General features: G+C 41.1%; 1 pseudogene; it reads right to left on the reverse strand.

The window, feature by feature from the left end:
* Window positions 1-2886: 2886 nt before the first annotated feature.
* LOC142260557 (nucleoporin NUP35-like) lies at window positions 2887-4375 on the reverse strand (annotated as a pseudogene).
* Between the last annotated feature and the right edge of the window lie 821 nt (window positions 4376-5196).

The following is a 5196-nucleotide window of genomic DNA, read 5'->3' on the forward strand; positions in this document are numbered from 1 at the left end:
CAGGAAAGCAAATTTTAAACGGTTGAGAGATGATCTTAGTGCAATAAACTGGGATGATGTACTAAGTAATAAAAGTACACAAAGCAAATGGGAGACTTTTATGAGCATCCTGAATAGGGCTTGTGCAGAAAATATACCCTATGGGAACAAACATGCTAGAAATAGGAGGAAACCCCTATGGCTAAATAGAGCTGTAAGGGAAGCAATAAAAGAAAAACAGAAAGCCTTAAAAGAATTAAAGAGGGTAGGTAGTGATGAGGCATTATATAATTATAGAAAATTAAATAAAATATGTAAAAAGCAAATTAAGTTAGCTAAGTTTGAGACAGAGAGACTCATTGCGAGAGAAAGTAAAAATAATCCTAAAATATTCTTTAACTACATAAACAGTAAAAAACTGAAAAGCGATAGTGTTGGCCCCCTTAAAAATAGTCTTGGTGAAATGGTGGAAGGGGATGAGGGTAAAGCCAACCTGCTGAATGACTTTTTTTCTACGGTTTTTATACAAGAAAATGCCATGGCAGATGACATGACCAGTGATGCCATAAATTCACCCTTGAATATTACCTGCTTAACCCAGCAGGAAGTACGCCGCCGCCTCGAAATCACTAAGGTTGACAAATCTCCGGGCCCGGATGGCATACACCCCAGAGTACTACAGGAATTGAGTTCTGTGATAGATAGACCATTATTTTTAATCTTCTCAGATTCCTTAATAACAGGGTCGGTACCGCAGGACTGGCGCATAGCAAATGTGGTGCCAATATTCAAAAAGGGGACAAAAACTGAGCCGGGAAATTATAGGCCGGTAAGTTTAACCTCTACGGTTGGTAAAATCCTTGAGGGTTTCTTGAGAGATGCTATACTGGAGTATCTCAAGAAAAATAACCTTATGACAGAGTATCAACATGGGTTTATGAGGGATCGATCCTGTCAAACTAATTTGATCAGCTTCTATGAAGAGGTAAGTTCAAGCCTGGACCAGGGAAATGCAGTGGATGTTGTGTATATGGACTTTTCAAAAGCTTTTGATACGGTGCCACACAAAAGGTTGGTACATAAAATGAGAATAATGGGGATAGGGGAAAATATGTGTAACTGGGTTAAAAACTGGCTCAGTGATAGGAAACAAAGGGTGGTTATTAATGGTACGTACTCGGACTGGGTCTCAGTTCATAGTGGGGTACCACAGGGGTCAGTATTGGGCCCGCTTCTTTTCAACATATTTATAAATGACCTTGTTGGGGGCATGCGGAGTAGAATTTCAATATTTGCAGATGATACTAAACTCTGCAGGGTAATCAATACAGAGGAGGATAATTTTATATTACAGGGAGATTTATGTAAATTGGAGGATTGGGCTGAGAAGTGGCAATTGAAGTTTAATGTAGATAAATGTAAGGTCATGCACTTGGGTAGAGGAAATAACATTTATGATTATGTACTTAATTGTAGAACACTGGGTAAAACAGACACAGAAAAAGACTTGGGTGTATGGGTGGATGGTAAACTTCACTTTAGTGGACAGTGTCAGGCAGCTGCTGCCAGGGCTAATAAAATAATGGGATGTATTAAAAGAGGTATAAGTGTTCATGAAAAAAATATAGTTCTACCTCTGTACAAGTCACTAGTGCGACCGCACGTAGAATACTGTGTACAATTCTGGTCACCGATATATAAGAAGGACATAGCTGAACTGGAGAGGGTGCAAAGAAGAGCGACCAAGATTATTAGAGGAATGGGGGGGCTGCAATACGAAGACAGGTTATTAAACTTGGGGTTATTTAGTCTGGAAAAACGAAGGCTTAGGGGAGATCTAATCACAATGTATAAATATATGAGGGGACAGTACAGAGACCTTTCCAAAGATCTATTTACACCTAGGCCTGCGACTGGAACACGGGGGCATCCGCTACGTCTTGAGGAAAGAAGGTTTAATCATAATCACAGACGAGGATTCTTTACTGTACGAGCAGTGAGACTATGGAATTCTCTGCCGCATGATGTTGTAATGAGTGATTCACTACTAACATTTAAGCAGAGCCTGGATGCCTTTCTTGAAAAATTTAATATAACCAGTTATGTATATTAGATTTTATGACAGGGTATTGATCCAGGGAACTAGTCTGATTGCCGGATGTGGAGTCAGGAATGAAATTTTTTCCCCATTGGAACTTGTTTGCCACATTGGGGTTTTTTGCCTTCCTCTGGATCAACATGTTAGGCTACGGGTTGAACTAGATGGACTTAGAGTCTCCCTTCAACCTTAAAACTATGATACTATGATACTATGAAGTACAATAGGTCAAGAATTTTTTTTTTTTTACGCTTCATTTTCTAACTATGTAACATATACCTTATCCTAAAATAAACATGAAAAAGAAAAACAAAGTTTGTACAGCATGGAACTAAGAATATATATATTTTTTTAACATTTTATATACATTTATTAGAAAAAGAATAAAACTAAAATGTGATCAAGCATGAAACACATTTTTTGGGGAAAAATTCATTACAATCAATAACATAAAACAAAGCGCTAGAAATAGCTTGTATTTGAGGAAACAAGTAGTGCATTATTGATGGTGAGAAGAAAACCTGGGTAAGACATTAGTAGAGGTTTCCAATGGTTTAGGGATGTTTGTGTACAGATGATGGTACATTCATCAATTATGTCAGTCCAAACAGCAACATATATATTTTCATACACAACAGATAGCTCTGGTACACCATGAATGAGAAGTCTCTGCACATCGGTACAGGTTATGTAAAAGGCAAGTCTGGTGTCTTCACAATGGTATCTTCTTCTGCCAGAAGCAGTTATAGAACTTACCAAGAAATGTGGCAGTGAGGGTAATAAGTCAATGTCCGTTTTCTAGATCCCATCTACCATCCGAAGACAAATTCCATGTCTTTAAATACGAGGCTCTCATCCTTTTTAGGCATTTGCTTGTCTGACAAAACCTGGTAGTCACTAGTTGAAACTCTGTATGCTGATGCAAGAGGTCTCATTCCTGATCTTGGAGTACTAATTTGTTGAGTAGGAGTCCCGTAAACTGTTACTGATGGTGTGGAGGCCGAAGTCACCGACGTCTTCTCTCCACTATCCATTATACTCTTATCAATACAAGGTTTCATACTAATCGTGATGCAATCTCCAAATATTTTTCCATCCCATCTTTACTTAATGCTTTCCTCGCCTGCAGTTTGGACTGGTACTGTATGTGCATCCAGTTCCCTGAATTGGACATCACATGTTTTACTATATTCCCGTACTGAGCAAACTTTAGTAAAATGTAGGAGGCGGAGGTTTGAGGAAACCCGAATACCGTAACCCAAGAATCATCCAGATGGTCATCAGATGTTAAAGCGTCACCTTGTGTGTAAAAGGGATCCACTTGTGCAGGAGAAAAGCTCCTTTCCTGGTTTGCATAACGGTTGCTGGACTAAAAACTCTTGCAGGTGCACATGGGGTGGATGGGACTACTCCTATGTGAGATGCCTGCACTGTGGAAAGGTTTGTCAGTTTTCTTGAACTTAAAGGTGTGGATCCAAGACTTGGGCTTAGAAGATCATCATAAATGCTTGCAACAGTGGGTGTGCCACTCTTATCTCTATGAGCTGGAAGCACAGGCTGAGGAGGAGAGCTCCCTGCTATCAATGGCGATCGCAGATCCATAATGCCGACTGATGGACGCAGCTGTGGAGTTACAGGGGTTGGTATATCACTCATGACATCACTCACTCACTTCAAACGGAACCTAAAGACTCATCTGTTCAGAAATGCCTATAACCTTCAATGACCTCACTGCTTCACCACCGTGCGGAGCTGCCGCCCCACCACCGTGCGGAGCTGCCGCCCCACCACCGTGCGGAGCTGCCGCCCCACCACCGTGCGGAGCTGCCGCCCCACCACCGTGCGGAGCAGCCGCCCCACCACCGTGCGGAGCTACCGCCCCACCACCGTGCGGAGCAGCCGCCCCACCACCGTGCGGAGCAGCCGCCCCACCACCGTGCGGAGCTGCCGCCCCACCACCGTGCGGAGCTGCCGCCCCACCACCGTGCGGAGCTGCCGCCCCACCTACACCCCACCTACTGTCTCCTCCCCAAAATCCTTTAGGATGTAAGCCCGCAAGGGCAGGGCCCTCTTCCCCCTGTGCTAGTCTGTCTATTGTAACGTGTACATGTATTCTGTATGTAACCCCCTCATGTACAGCACCATGGAATCAATGGTGCTCTATAAATAAACAATAATAATAATAATAATAATGAGAAAGCCGGGCAGGAACTGGGCACCACCACCAGGCTTCAGAAAGGTTGGTGAACCCAGTGTCATTGGTTCACCACACAGCGACTCCAGAGAGAAAGTGGACATGACAGGAACAGCCACAAAACTCTGACTTTCAACGTGGATTTAAAAAAAAAAAAAAAAAATATCGGTACTAAAAATATTAATAAACTCCTCCACTGTTGAAGGGGGGCAGACTGCTTCCAATGCAGAGTTCATTTTCTTAACAAATTCTCTATTTTAATTTATATTAAATAGGTGGTCATCAGATTGCCTTACTGTAAGTAGGAAATTCTATAATTATATTACATATGTTAGCTACAAATATCGAGCGTGAAACAATGAATTTCCCCAATCAATACTCACTGGCTCATTCACAAATGGTTGCCCACAGGTTTATTCATCAAAACAGCCTTATATGTCTCTGATTTCTATGCAGCATGCGAGCTTGTGAGCAGGGCTGTGGAGTTGGTAAGACAAACCTGCAACTCCGACTCCTCAATTTCTCTTGCACCGACTCCAACTCCACGACTCTGACTCCCACATATATTGCTTATATTTAAGTGAAAAATGTATTGTAGTACAAGGTGAACATCAGATATTTAATGATTTTTATGATACAATAATCAAGATATTTAGAACATAAAATATATTTATTGGAATACAACTTTAGAACACAAAAATCTGTAATAAATTGTAAATATGTAATACACTAAGTAATATAGATTACGAAACGCGTAGTCCATACTGCATATACCTTGCACTTAACAACTTGTCAAAAGCTCTGGAATTTTTTATTCTTAGATAATAAAGTCAGAGAAAAAAAAAACAACAACTTTTGTTGCCCTTGGAGTCATTCTGCCTTGCTGGATCCTTCTTCATCTTGTTCTACATATCTTGGAAGTCTT

Source organism: Anomaloglossus baeobatrachus, unplaced genomic scaffold, assembly GCF_048569485.1.
Source record: "Anomaloglossus baeobatrachus isolate aAnoBae1 unplaced genomic scaffold, aAnoBae1.hap1 Scaffold_132, whole genome shotgun sequence".
In the NCBI taxonomy this organism is placed as follows: Eukaryota; Metazoa; Chordata; class Amphibia; order Anura; family Aromobatidae; genus Anomaloglossus; species Anomaloglossus baeobatrachus.